We start from the raw sequence: 15,439 nt of genomic DNA, 5'->3' as shown, positions 1-15,439 counted from the left end.
TTAATGGACTGTATGTTTCCAGAAACTTGTCCATTTCTTCTAGGTTGTCCAATTTGTTTTCATATAGTTTTTCATACTATTCTCTTGTGATTATTTGTATTTCTGTGGTATTGGTTTTAATTTCTCCATTTTCCTTTCTTATTTTATTTGTGCTTTCTCTTTTCATCTTGGTGAGCCTGGCCAGAGGTTTGTCAATTTTGTTTACTCTTTCAAAAAAATAGCTCTTAGTTTGATTGATTTTTCCTATTTTTTTAATCTCTATTTTATTTATTTCCTCCCTGATCTTTATTATTTCCTTTCTTCTGCTGACTTTTGATTTTGTTTGCTCTTTTTCTAATTCTTTTAGGTGATGGGTTAGGTTGTTTACTTGAGATTGTTCTTTTTTGAGAAAGGCCTGTATTACTATGAACTTCCCTCTTAGGACTGCTTTTCCTGTAGCCTATAGATTTTGTGTGGTTATGTTTTCATTGCCATTTGTCTCATTTTAATTTCTTCTTTGATTTCATCATTGACCCACTGGTTTTTTGGTAGCATGTTGTTTAATCTCCATGCTGTCATTTTTTTCTCCTTTTTTTTTTCCCCTGTGGCTGATTTCTAGTTTCATGGCATTGTGGTCAGAAAAGATGCTTGAAATACTTCCTGTCCTCTTAAATTTGCTGAGGCTTCTTTTGTGCCCAAGTACATGATATATCCTAGAGATGTTCCATGCTCATTTGAAAAGAATTCTGTTTTTTGGGGATGAAATATCCTAAAAATATCAAACAAGTCCAATTGTTCTACTGTGTCATTTAGTTTCTCTGTTGCCTTATTGGTTTTCTGTCTGGAAAATCTGTCCAGTGATGTCAATGGGGTGTTAAAAGTCTCCTACTATGATTGTGTTCCCATCAGTTTATCCCTTTATGTCTGCTACTATTTGCTTTATTAAGCATTTAATTTAAAAAATCATATTTTTCCAGATATTTCAAAAGGGTATTCCACCATTAGTAATTAATGCATTAAAAATGTATTTGTGGCTCAGTGTATTACAAGTGAGACCTAGAGAATGAATAAGTGGCCAATAGTTTCCATGAGAGATCTGTTTAACAGATGTTTCAGTTGCATAATAACCCTCTCTTAGGGGCTGAACTGTACAACTTCCCACCCTCAATCTATATGCTTAAGTATCTCAGAATGTGGAGACTGGGTCTTTAAAGAGGTAATTAACACAAGGCCTAATCCAGCTTGACTGGTGTCCTTATAAGAGGAGATCAGGACAAGACACATACAGAGAAAAGATCACGTACAGACGGCCATCTATCTCCAAGCTGAGGAGAGAGGCCTTTGAGTCTTTTACAACACTTACAAAAATAGTTGTGGAATATTTGGGGAACAACATGTTCTTTTAAAGAAAGGCAAAAATATTGACTCTTGTCACGAAGTAGTTTATCATATTCTAGGAAAATGAGAATTGCTTGCAAATGCTTTGTAAAAATCAGACTTTTAAAATGACTGAAAAATGTCCCTCTAATTTAACAGCAGAGAAATCCCTGGTGAGCCTAGTGTGAGTTTCAGTGGAGTGATGAGGACAGGAGCCAGACAGAAGGGCACTGGGGAGGGACCAAGAAATGAAGTAACTTCATGCACAGGCAACCCTTTTGGTAGCTCACATAGGAAAGAAGGTCATCTAATGAGTGTGAATACTAGGAGAGAGATGCACCAGTCAGGAACCTGAGGCACAAACGCTGTGGAAAACATTAAATCAAACTTTATCTATGATTTTCCACAGTGTATTACAAGTAGGAGGAGCCAAGCAGACAGTAGAGCTTAACAGGAAGGGATACTGACAAGGAGGATATGGTTAAAAAAAAAAGAGGACGGAGATTCTAAAGAAAGGCTGATCTCAGTGTCCTTGGAGGCCAGTTAAGTCCCTTGGAAGCGTGTCACAGAATGGAAAAACATGAGAGATATAAGAAAATGGACCAGGAGGGAAAACCAGAGGAAGCAGGACTAAGAGAACAGATGAACTGAATTCAATGATTTTAATTTCAAGTTTGAGATCTTGGTTTTGGATGTTGCAAGTTTTGATGAGGTTTCAAGTAGTTCTCAAATGAGCAGTTTAAGTGGAATGAATAGGCAGGTTATATTTAAAGAGAAAATACGGTAATATGAAGCCAGTGTGCTAAAAGAATTGATAGCATGTGTATTCTGAACAAAGGGATTGGGGGGAAAAAAAGATTTTTTCATGTCTGAAGACAGAGGAATGAATCAGATAACCTGTAAAAGTACTTTAAGACCCTCTAATCTTATTTCTCAAAGAAATTACTATGTGACTGCCTTCAGTATTAAAAAAAAAAATCCCTGAAAATAGATGGTACTTCCCCCAAACAGTATAAATGACACAAAGAATATAATCGTCAATCCTAAGAAATAAAAAATAACATCATTTACAGAAATGCTACAAATCAACTTAATGGGATTTTTCCACTTGAAAATATTTTTTAAAAATGAAGGACTGCACAATTCTAATTTATCATACTTAACTGAAATTAATATATCACATAGTAGCTACTGTAATGTTTTAAGAAATCACAACAATATTCATAAAGTTGGTTTCTTATTTATAGTTTCCTTTTAGTTCCTAAAAACATAGTAAAAACTGTTATCAAGCAGGGGAGAGAAAGAAGGTATAAATTTAAAACCAAACTCTCAAATAGAATAACTCTAACTGTCAAGTACAATTTCTCAAGTGGAAAACTTACTTCAGTAAAAGATAAAATATATTGGCAATTAACATCATCTTTATGGATATAAACAATCAAGGTACTATTGTTCACTTACAGATATTTTCTTCAAGCTAAACCAAACTCAGTCAAAACTGCTTACAGCTTTAACTTACTTAGTCAACCAGGCCTGCACAGTACAGTAGTATACTTACCTAAAGGTAATGTTAAACTATCACAAACTCTAAAATTGAGTCCTTTTTTTTTTTTTAACTGAAGTATACTTGGTTTACAATATTGTGTTAGTTTCAGGTGTATGCATAATGATTTGGGTTTTTTTTTTTTGCAGATTATATTCCATTATAGGTTATTACACTATATTACGTATAATCCCTTGCACTATACGGTAAATTCTTGTTGCTCATCTTTCATGTATAATAGTTTGTATACCTCAATCTCATACATATTGAGTCTTTAATTAATGCTTAAAGCAACTTTAAAATATATGTACTTTTTTTTTTTTCCTTTAAAACATAGTAACCTGTTTTCCAAGATAAGCTTTTGGCTTAAAAAAAAGTAAAATTATCAGTGGGAGAGATGGTTTGAAATTTTTATCCTTTCAATCTTCCAAATAATATTTGAGAAGGAAACATCAGAATCTTCTATGCCTAATGGACTAATTTGGGAACCCTACAAGAGGAGGGAGAGACACCCAAAATGCAGTCTTAGGGCTTAAGGAGTTCAACAGTGAGGGAAAACTCAGAAGAATTCTCCAGAAGGAGTTGTTTATGAATTTTTATTATGAAGGAGAAAGCGGGGAGGGAGGGATGGAAGATGACAAGAAAACAAAGGGGAGAGAAGAACAAAAAGATAGTTGGGGGAATAACGCTTGCTGTGTCTGCATTACCAGGAGCAAGCCTGGACGCAGGCAGTACTGTACGTGAAACTCGGGAAGCCCCTGGCGGGTGGACTGAGGAGGTGCGCTGGCTAGTGAACACGGGGGAGTGTGGGGTGGCTCCTGGAGCAGCTTACAAACCACAGCTCGATCTGGGGCTGGTTATATGGGTGTGTTCTCTTCATGAAAATTAACTCACACTCAGGATTTGTGCACTTTCTTAAATGTATGTAATGCTTCTAGAAAAAAGAGCTACACAGATAAATTAAAAAATAAGTAAATAAATTAGAAATCTTGCCACAAAGGTACATTTCTGGATCTCACTTTCTGGAATCTCTATTTTAACAAGTACCCTGGGAATCTATGCAGACAGTTTCCAGAACATAACTGGAAAAACAGTAGTTGAGGGATTCAAAAGCAATTTCTTTATCATCTCAGCAATGCTCTCTCCTGCCACAGGCATTTCTGAGCTGTTCAATGAATCTGCTGATTTTACACCCTTCTCCTCCCGTTGGCCAGGAAGCAGCCCGATTACTGACTATAGATTTGAGGTCAGAACTCATTTCCACGCTTACTCTTTACTTGTCTAGGCTTACAAAGTGCCAGGCCCCATACTAGATAACACAGAAATGAGGACAATCAGTTTCTGCCTGCAAGAAGTTTATCATCCAGTTTCAATAATTATGCATTGAAATTGTGTGGCGTAAGTGGCAGCATACAAAACATAAGGAAAGTAAAAGGAAGAATGGAGACACGTACAAGGTATCTTGGACAATATTGTCAAAACTAGATAAAACCAAAAGTAACATTTTAACAGACAGAAGGGAAAGGAGAAAACTCCTGAAAGGGCAGGTGGAGCGGGGAGCAGTGCGGTAAGGCCAGCGGGGACCGTATATGGGGCGCCAGGAAGAAAGTAGAGGCAGAGCTAGAAATGCAGGCTGTCATTACACCTAGAGCCTTGGGTAAAAGGCAGCAATAACTATACCTAATGTTCACTTTACAGGAATAAGGACGTCACAGAAGACAGACACGTGTTTGTGCGTCACTTAACGAAGCTGAGTCCGGAAGCCAGAAATTTCATGGACCTCACCAAGATGAAGGTAAGTCACCATGCTACCTTACAGTAACCGTGACTCAAGGTTACCCGCCAGAGGGGCCTAGGTTGCAATTTTACTTTGATCAAACAGCTTAACTGGTGAGTCAGTTTCTTCCCTTGGATTTGGAGGATAACATAAGGGTACTGTACCCACTGAAGAAGGTAACTTGCAAAGCCCCTAACACATCAGAGGTGGTCCCTTGTCATCATCGCCATCGTCACTCAGGCTTTTCCTGTGCTCTTAGATACACTGTGTTTAGATGGCTCACGTGAGTTTTGCCTGGAGCTAAATTCTGATGAGCAAAGTAAAAGGTAAGGCAGAAGGGGAAAAAATGCAGAGGGTATAAAATACATGCAAGAAGTTCAATATGCCAAAGAAGAACTAAGAAATATGTAAAATAGTCAAAAATAGAGAAAATACAACTTTTCTCGTAGTACTTGTTGTTATCTCTTGTGTGGACTTGAGCAAAAGCTTCCAGGTTGGCTTTGCTCCCTCTAATAAAATAACAGAACTGAAAGCTGCTGTCAAGATGATACAGCCAAAAGAAAGCTTCCAGTAACCAGTGAGCTCTGCAGGTAACCGGTCCGTCTACCTGACCTTCCAAGACAGATGACCCTGGTGTTACATATGCCAGACTTTTATGCGTAGCTTTTCACATTTAACACGGTCTACTGTTTGGCTGCCCTCTCTGTTCCAGTCAGGCTGTCTTCTCTGTAAAACACATTCCATTTTTATCCCCGCCATCTCATCTTCACGTGTGGTCCTCTCATTTGGGGTTCTTTTTGTCCTCTTTTGAACCAATTTAAATATGGCTTTTCAAATCTAAATTAAGTACCCCTTTCTCAACGAGGCTTCTTAAAGCATTGAACTCAACAGAGATCTTGTTTTAAATCTGAAACACTGAAGTATTTTTAAGTCAGAACTACTAAGTTTATACTTGATTATATACTGACTTGAATTGTCTTCTGCTTCGCTTTTATTAAGTCTCATGACTTCGAATGTCTGGTAAAGTTCTTGAAACAGGACCATGGTTGTGCAGATTAACCTGCAAAATGCCGAGAATAATGCTGGACGGAAAGTGTGGTTGAAGTTCTGTAACCACCAGTCCAGATGCACTCTTTTTGTTCAGGATCCCACCGTCCGTCACTTCAGTCTTCAAACCAGTCTTGCAACCAACAGTTTTACATATCACTTCCCCGAAATACAAATCCATCCAGGCAACTCAAAGGCTTACAGGTTTCTGGCAGCCAAATGCCTACAGCAGGCAGTCTGAACATCTTAGTGCAGCACACAAAACTCAATCAATCAAATTTCTTAGCATCACCTGACCAGCACTCAATTTTACTCCTTTTACTCTAATTTATTACCCTGAACCTCCTGATAACTTTTCATGCCTCTGTGCCTTTAGGCATTTTCTTTACTTTATGACTGTACTTTGCTCAGTGAATGGGTTGAATCGTGTCCACACAAAATTCATGTCCACCTAGAAACTCATAATATAACCTTATTTGGAAACAGGGTCTTTGAAGACTTAATTAGTTAGGATTGGGATTATATGGGATTAGGGTAGGCCCTAAACCCAAAAAGTTATCCTCATAAGAGACAGAGAAGCACAGATAAGCAGGTGATGTAAAGGTGAAGACAGATTTAAGTGATGTATCCACAAGTCATGGAGTGCCAACAACTGCCAGCAATCCCTGGAAGCTAGGAATGAGGTGAGGGATGGTTTCATTCTCAGAAATCTCCAGAAGGAACCAACATTGCCAGTATCTTGGTTTCAGACTTTTGGCCTCCTGACAAATTTCTGTTGTTTTAAGGTACCCAGTTTGTGGTACTTTGTTTTGGCAATTCTAGAAGATAAATTCACTCAATTATCCATTTGTCAAATCCTACTTTAAATGTTAAGTTCTGGACTCTCTCAACTCCTAATATTCATCCAGGCAGTAGGTTGTGTCTCCGTCTTTGCTCTCTCAGAAATATACCGAAGCTTACATTTGTCACTGAGTCACATGGTTGTTGCCCACTTATGTCCTTTCCCCTGTGGGTCTGGGAGTACGTCAAGAGAAAAGTAACTCATTTGTTGTTTCATTTCCAGTATTTAGTGGTGCTTGACATAACAGATGGCCAACAATTAGCTGCTAAAAATTTTAAAGTATTGGTTTTAAAAAATAAGACAAGCTGTACAATTTCCATGTTTTTATACTGTATACAATGCTGTCATTACAAAGACAATAATAAATGTCCTATTATAGACATTCAGGATAGCTCAGCAAAGCCCAGCACCTTTAACCTAATGTCAGATTTCTTACAAGGTAAATTGAAGGCTTTTAAGAACAGCTTGGCAAAAGCCCTTTTCTGCTGTATACGCCTTTACAGTAACATATTATCTGGGTTCAATTAGTCTACGCACATACTATGAAAGTATCTCAAACAAAATAATACCATCTTATATAAAATCAGGCTAGTTTGACAGACTTATTGAAACACTAAGCAATGGTGCTAAAGCTTTGAGAGACACGGTAACTCAAAGAAAACAAAATCAGTATTGAGAAACAATATGGAGTCTAAAACCCATGGAATACTCTTCTCTTAAGAGTTAACAGGATTTATAATTCATGTGATTCAGTGATCAGAATTAGCATTCTAGTTATAATTGCTTAATGTTGTTCTGGGTGGCTGAATCAATTTTGGGAGTTCACCAACAGCTTCATTTCCCAAACTTAAAAGCAAAAAATGGTGGAATAAAGAGTAGAATAAAGTTGACAGCTTAATATATCCTTCTCTAAAAGCACTTTAGTTTGGTGAAATGTTGAAACTCTTGTACAACAGAAGGGTGTTCAGAAGATGTTCATGATCAGATCTTTGCGCAATCAAGAGTTCAGTGTGGTTTGTTTCATCCATACAGAAGGCATAATTATAGTTTTATTTTCAAGTTATGAAATGTTTACAACTGTATTAACATCTATCTTTTATTACAAACCACGTTTTAACATAAGCAATATGAAACTGGCTCCCCTGTGAAGACTCTGATAGTCATGTTATCTTTTCTCCATTCCTGCAAACATAACTTCAGAAGGGAAGCTGCTTCTGGTGACATTTCAAACGCTTTTTAAGTCTTCACATTACGAGTCTGATACCTGTTTCACTGATAAGTGCAATGTCATGACAAAAGTTTGAAGAATACTTTCTTAATAAGCTTACTTAAAAACCAGTATTTTATACCTAATTAAATGCCTTTGTTAGATTACATATTATGAGAAATCTTTGTTCCACTTCCTCGGGAGAAAAGCACCTCAAAATAGAATGCTGTTCAACAGAAGTAAAATTTTCTTTTCCTTTGCTTCCTTCACTGACCTATTGATAAAATAAATACAGAGAATAATACACTAGGTTCTGAAATGAAAATAAGCAGCAGATAGGACTATCTGTCAAAAGATACCATAAACTTGTGCCTTAATAGTCACGATGTACTGAAAGTTCAGACGACCGAGCTGCATCGGGAGCACTAAGAACGGGGGTGGTGCTCCTGCCTCCAGCCTCCAGTCCAGTTCCGTCAGGTACCAGAGGCTCTCTGTCTGTCAGACTCACTACTGAAATCTGGGGGAAATTAAACCTCGTACAATGAAAGTACTCAACTGGCATCTAAAATTCAACTTTACAACAGACAAGAAAACAAACAGTAGAAAATGGACGGCTTCAATTTGATCTCTGTTGACTCACAGTCCAGGGACTCAAGCTTTATGCGCAAGGGAGGGCAGATGGGGTTTTACTGACTGTAAATAAGATGCAGAGCCTGAAGCAGGGGGCGACGGCAGAAAGAGAGGCTACTTCTGTAACAGCTAAGAAGCCCGACTGACTGACAGCGACGCACCCGTCCTCGCCGCCGCGGGGGAGCAGGACCGCACGGGGGCGGTGCAGGGACCTCGGGCTTCCTCTGTTGCTTTCCCTCATCTATCGCGTGCAGTCACCTCAAGGAATTAGAGTGCAGTCTTCTGAGAAGGTTTTATCAGTGAGTGTGCACCAACACTTAATACAACATTTTTTTTTCCTCAAAGAAGTTGTTACCACCTGACGCATTTGCTTTTTCACTGTCTCCCCCAACGGAGAGGACAGCCTTCGGGGCAGGAGCCCCGCCTGCTCTGCTCCCCGCGTAGCGGCGGCGCGCAGCCGGCCTAGGACGGGACCCGCACACAGCGGGTGCTCTATTTAAACTTCTGCCGAATGAATGAACCAGTGGATACAAGGCTGCCAAAAACTATTATTTTCAGCAACACTAATACATATGATACACATACATGATCAAAACAAGACTTAAACTTCAGGTTTTCCAAAGCACAGTAAATTTGAAGAAATGCCCACTTAAAATAGTTCAGAAAAAGAAATGAATAGTGTAGGGTACTTGGAATATATTATTTGTTTTACCTCTATTTCTACCATATTATGTTCTGCAATTAATTAGGCTCAAGTCACGTGTCTCTTTAGAGTTTATAGCTATACCAGTGTCCCCTGCTATTTTACAAAGTCCTTGAATTCTGAAAGCGGTTAGAAAGATGCCTCTTCTAATAATAACAAGCCACGCAAGGAGAGTGAGGTTTGCCATCATTTGGGGAATCAACAAGCAAGAATCTCAGCGGTTCCTCCCGGTAGGAGGGTCTAAATTGAACAAACAATAAGGAGGGAGCATCAGTGCTGCTGCCTGTGCACAGCTGCTTTCAAAAAATTAGGACTAGCAGAGTCAAGCGTGTTGCACCTCTCCCTGCCTGAGGGTTAACCGCCGAAGGACAGAGGTTTCATTAAGAGCATAGGAAATCCAAACACTGTCTATTCTTTCCGGCTTCTGACAATACTCCCTAATCCCTTTTTCTCAAACCACTAATTCTTTGTGGGGGCATCCTACAGAAGCACGAGTAGATTTTCTCTTTTACAGAACTGTGGTTTTTCCTTCCACCAACTCACTGCAAAACCTTGCTTACCTCCATTCACTTTTAGATGGTACAGGAATGACACAGAGAGTAGAGGATCTTTTAAATTTGAAAGTGGGGACAATATCCTTCCAAGTATCATGCACATAAACAGGTAGTTTCAACTCACTTCTCTGGAAGTTTCCTATAACTTCAACTGTGCCTAGTAATGCTGAAGCCAAATGAGCCACAAGGTTAACAGTCTGATGAACCTATGAGAAAGCTCAGAGAAAGTTTTGTTACTGTCGTTGTTGTTGAAGTACATAAATCTGGTGCCCAGAAATAAGTATTCCTACGCCTCCCTGTTCAGAACAGACCTAGAGAAGAATATTCAGGCCGGAGCCATGCAGTTAAGAGTGGCATCAAGCCAGAGAGTAAGACAGAGCAGTAACCAGGACAGTGAGGGGTTGCAAACCTGCCGCGTGGTAACAGCTGAAGGAACTGGAAATAAGCTGCCTAGAAAACAGTCGGGACTGATAACCCACTTCAGATTTGTTCGGCTGATCTGTGACACTTAGAAGGCACTAATTTGAGATTTCAGCGGGTGGGGAGGAGAGTACTAACATTAGGCATTTTAAAGGAACAGTTTTCAAACCAGTATAAGAAACACCTTCCCAACAAGTAAAGCGAAAATTGGCTGTTTCTTGAGAAAGCAAGTTCCCTCTTATCTAAATGGTTTAAGAAGAGGCTCAAAAACTATTACTTTATATGGATGTTGTAAAAGGGTTTCTTACTCAAATAGAAAGTTCTGGCCTTGCTAACTTCTAGAATCCCTTCCATCTATAAGATCTATGAAAAGTCGTTGAAAAGTAAATGCCAAAGTCTACAAAAATAATTCCCATCAGGCCCTGAAAGCAGAATCTCTTTATTTTCACTCCCAGCACACCATATTTAGTCCTTACCTAACGATTCTTCAGTTCTCATCACGCCACTATTACCTTGGTTCCAGCCTTAATAACTTGAAATTCATCAACAACCTTTTAACTTACCTCTGAGCACTGAGACCATCTGTGTCAACATGACTTAGTGGTTTGTTCAAAGAAATCTTTGCCTGGCAAAGATAAGACTATAAACCAAAAAAATAACTGCACTGTTTGCTTCAGGCAGTTCTTACAGATCAATTTATCAGAGACAATAGTCTGCACACCTGGCCAAAGAGCTTACTGTAAAATTTTCACCTCTTAAGAGTCCAGCAAGCCTAAACTATTCTATTCAAAATTTTTAGTGACTTCTACATCAGCTGCCCGCCTTGAAGAGCCCACCTTCAGCCATTTGAGTCCAGATCCTAAGATCCTGTAAATACCCTACTTTACTTCCAAGTCACTGCAAAAGCCTTCTTACTGCAGCAAGTTCTCGTAGGTTTAGCGTTGCTTTATTAACAAGCTGTCTGATGGTGCTGTGGGGAGCATCACATCTCCATGCACCTGGTAGTTCGAGTTTTATTTTTTTGAGGAAACCCCAGACTGTTTTCCATAGCAGCTGTACCAGTTTACATCCCCATCAACAGTACCCAAGCATTCTTTTTTCTCCAAATAAGTTAGCTCTTTTATTTCTAATGACAGCCGTTCTGACAGGTGTGAGGTGGTATCTCACTGTGGTTTTGGTTTGCATTCCCCTGATGATTAGTGACATTGAGCATCTCCTCATGTACCTGTAGGCTATTTGTATGCCTTCTTCGGAAACACGTCTATTCAGATCCTCTGCTCATTTTTAACCAGGGTAGTATTTTGCTGTTGAGTTGTATGAGTTCTTTATGTATTCTGGATATAAACCCCTTATTGAATATATAATTTACAAATATTTTTCCTATTCTGTGGGTTGTCTTTACATTTTGTTGATGATTTCTTTTGCTGTGCAGAAACTCTTTAGTGTGATGGAGTGTCACTTATTTTTGCTTTTGTGGCTTATGCTTTTGGTATTACGTCGAGAAAATAATTGCAGAGACCAATGTCAAGGAACTTGTTTCCAATGTTTATTCGAGGAGTTTTATGGTTTCAAGTCCTGGGTTTAAGTCTTTAATCCATTTCAGGTTAATTTTTTTGAGTAGTGTAAGAGGTGTCCAAATTCATTTTTCTGCCTGTGGTTGTCTAGTTTTTCTAACACCACTTATTGAAGAGAGTATGCTTCCCCTCTGAGTATCCCTGGCTCCCAAGTTAAATATTAATTGACTGTATATGTGAGGTTTTATTTATGGGCTCTCAGTTCTACTCTGTTGTTCTGTGTGTCTGTTTTATACCAGTACCGGACTGCCAAAAAATTACTACAGCTTTGTCATATAGCTTGAAATCAGGAAGTGCAGTGTCTCCTGCTTTGTTCTTTCTCAGAATTGCTTTGGCTATTTAGGGTCTTTCCTGGTTCCATATAAGTTTTAGGATATTTCCATTTTATGAAAAATGCCTTTAGAATTTTGATAGGGATTTAATTAAATCTACAGACGGCTTTGGATAGTATGTACACTTTAACAATATTAATTCTTCTGATCCACGGCTATGGAATATCTTCATTTATTATGCCTTCTTCAATTTTTTTCATCAATATCTTCAGTTTTCAGTGTATGGTGTATATAGATCTTTCAGTTCCTTGTTAAATTTGTTAACTTTTTTTGATAGTATTATAAATAGAATTGTTTTCTTTCTCAGATATTTTATTGTGAATGTATAGAAATGCCAACTGGTTTTTGTATGTTGATTTTGTATCCTGTAATAATACTGAATTTGTTGTTTAGTTCTAACTTTTTTTTTCTGTAGAGTCATTAGCATTTTCTATACATCAGATCATACCTTTGGCAAACAAAGAGCTTTATTTCCTCCTTTCTGATTTGGTTACTTTTATTTACCTCTCTTGCTTGACTGCTCTGTGTAGGCCTGCCAGTTCTGTGTTGAACAGGTGGGACAAGAGTGGGCACCCTTGTCTTGTTGGTGATCTCAGCAAAAACACGTCCAGTATCTCACGGTTGAGTATGATATTGGCTACTGGTCATATGTGGCCTTTATTGTATTGAGGTATGTTCCTTCTGTACCCAATTTGTTGAGCATGTTTTCCATAAAACAATGTTATAACTTATTAAATGCTTTTTCTTCATTAATGGAGACGATCGTATGGTTTTTATCTTTCTTTCTAGTTATATGATGTGATACAGTTGCTGATTTGCCTATGTCGAACCACCTGTGCATCTCAGAGAGAAATCCCACTTTATCCTGATGTATGATCCTTTTATGTGCTGTTGAATTAGATTTGCTAATGGTTTGTCAAGAAATACTGAATCTATGTTTGTTAGCAATATTGGTCTAACATTTTCTTCTTGTGTAGTGTTCATACATGGCTTTGGCGTCAAGGTAATTCTGGCTTTGTAAAGTGAGCTCGAGTGTTCCCTCCTCTTCAGTTCTTTGGAGGAGTCTGAGAAGGATTGATGTTAATTCAATTCTTCTTTAACTGTCTGGTAAAACTCACCAGTGAAACTACCTGTTCCAGGGCTTTTCTGTGTTGGGAGGCTTTTGATGACTGAATCTTGTCTCAGTTGTTGTTTATATTTGGTCTGTTCAAATATCCTCTATCTTCACGGTTTCTAAGAGCTTATCAGTTCTTCTAGGTTATTCAGTTTGTTGGTGTTATTTTTGTTCACAGCAGCCTCTTATGACCCCCTGATCATTATATAATGACCTTCTTATCTCTTGTTACTGTTTCTGACTTAAAGTCTATTTTGTCTGATAGCCACCCCCGTTCTTTTTTGCTTTTCATTTTCATGCTATGTCTTTTTCCATCCCTTCATTTTTAGCTTGTGTCCTTAAAGCAGCAGTGCGTCTTTTATAGGCAGTGTAGAGCTGGTCTTTTATTTTATCCATCCAGCCACTCTGTGCCTTTTGATTAGGAGATTCAGTACATTTATATTTAATGATTGTTAGGTAAGGACTCAGTAATGCTATATTATCAATTGTTTTCTGGCTGTTCTTTTCTTGTCTTGCTGCCTTCCTCTGTGAATTGATGAATTTTCATAGAGATGTGCTTTGATTCCCTTCTGTTTATCTTCTGTGAATCCAGTGTAGGTTTTTGCTTTTTAGTTACCACGAGGTTTACATTAAACATCTCCTATATATATATAAAATCTATTTTATGCTGGTAACAGTTTTACTGTAGTCACATACAAAAACTCTAGTCTCTTACCATTTATATTTTTAATGTCACCATTCACATTGTTTTACATTAACAAATTATTGAAGCTGTAGATATTTTTAATACTCATGCCCTTTAATCTTTACAGTCAAGTGTTTTAGCACACCCCCGTATTACAGTATTAGAGCATTCTAACTCTGGTTAGGTGCTTACCTTTACCAGTAAAGGTGCATTTTCTTGTTTTCGTGCTCTCGATGAGTGTCTTCTTGGTGAAGCTTGAAGACCTCCTCTCAGTACTTCTGTACAGTAGGTCTGGTGATGATGAATTCCCTTCGGTGTTTATTAGAAGAAGTCTTTATCTTGCCTTCATTTCTGAGGGACAACTTTGGTGGGTAAAGTATTCTCGGTTGGCAGTTTCTTCAGCACTTTGAATATTGTCACCCCTGTCGCTCCTGTATTGGAAAGTCTTTGTTGATAAATGTTCTGACAGTTTTCTGGGGGTTACTGTGTATGACAAAATTTTTTCCTCTTGCTACTTTTAAAATTCTTTGATTTCAGATAGTTTTGTCCTAAAGATCCTCTTTAACTGAAATTCTGGGTTTACCTGTTAGCTTCGGAACTTGGATATCTAAGTATCTCTCCATATTTAGGAAGTTCTCAGGTATTACTACTCTATGTAAGTTTTTTAGCCCTTTCTCCCTTCTCCTTCTGGAACTTCAGTGATGGATACATTATTTCTCTTGATGGTGTTCCATTAGTCCCATGAATTCTTTGTTCCTTTTCATTTTTTCTTTTTGTTCCTCTGACTGTATAATTACAACTAATCTGCCTTCTGGCTCACTGATTCTTTCTTCCGTCCATTTGGTCAAGTCTGCTGTTGAAGCTCTCTACTGGACTGTTCAGCACTGGATCCTTTAGCTCCAACATTTGTTTGGTTCTATTTAATGTTTTCTGTCTCACTGCTGAACTTCTTTGTTCTTGTATCGTTTTCCTGGTACTGTTAAATTATTTATCTGTGTTCTCTTACAGATCTCTCAGCATTTGTAGAGCACTTATTTTGAATTCTTTGTTGAGCATTCCTGGATCTCTTATTTCTTTGGGGCCAGTTACTGGAGGTTTACTGTATTCTTTGGTGGAGTCATGTTTCCTTGATTCTCTGTGATCTCTGCAAGCTTGTGTAGGTGTCTAGGTATTTTAAGAAGGAGTCACACTTCCAGACTTTATGGACTAACTTTAATAAGGGAAGCCTGTCACCTGTGGGTGGAGCATATGAGAATGCTGTCACCCTGGGTCTAGAGATCCAGAGAACCAAGTGTGGGGCGTGTGGTGGCACCAGGTGTGTGTGTGTTTGGTGGGGATCAGGCAAGATATCCCTTCTGGTCAGGCTGCTGGACATGGTGACAGTTTGGTAGGGGTATCTAGGCTTGCGTCTTGCACTGCAGAGCCCTGAGCCAGCTGCTGACGTGGTTCCCAGGCTCCTGCGAAGATGGGGAGAGACTCAGGCAGCTGGTGTCTTACACATGTGCAGCTGCAGAGGACCAGGATGGCTGCTGGTGTACCCTGATAGTACAGGGGTGGGGAGGAATTCCAGTGGCTGGTGTCAGCAGATGCAAATACCTGTGGAGTGAAAGCTGGCAAAATCTGCTGGGGGTGCATGATGGAGTGGCTGGCCTTTGG

General features: G+C 38.7%; 1 protein-coding gene and 1 long non-coding RNA gene across 3 annotated transcripts in view; one reads left to right on the top strand and one right to left on the bottom strand.

Annotated features, from left to right (window-relative positions):
- TUSC3 (tumor suppressor candidate 3) overlaps nt 1-15,439 on the bottom strand; it is a 140,003-nt gene that overhangs the window by 39,273 nt on the left and 85,291 nt on the right. The gene's annotated exons all lie outside the window — the stretch shown is intronic.
- LOC116660066 overlaps nt 1-15,439 on the top strand; it is a 98,624-nt gene that overhangs the window by 64,961 nt on the left and 18,224 nt on the right. The window contains exon 2 of the long non-coding RNA XR_004315431.1: nt 4,598-4,694. This is a non-coding gene — a long non-coding RNA (uncharacterized LOC116660066). The remainder of the gene's footprint in view (nt 1-4,597; nt 4,695-15,439) is intronic.

The sequence above is a fragment of the Camelus ferus genome, chromosome 26 (assembly GCF_009834535.1).
Source record: "Camelus ferus isolate YT-003-E chromosome 26, BCGSAC_Cfer_1.0, whole genome shotgun sequence".
Lineage (NCBI taxonomy): Eukaryota > Metazoa > Chordata > Mammalia > Artiodactyla > Camelidae > Camelus > Camelus ferus.
This window is presented reverse-complemented; position numbering and strand designations above follow the sequence as displayed.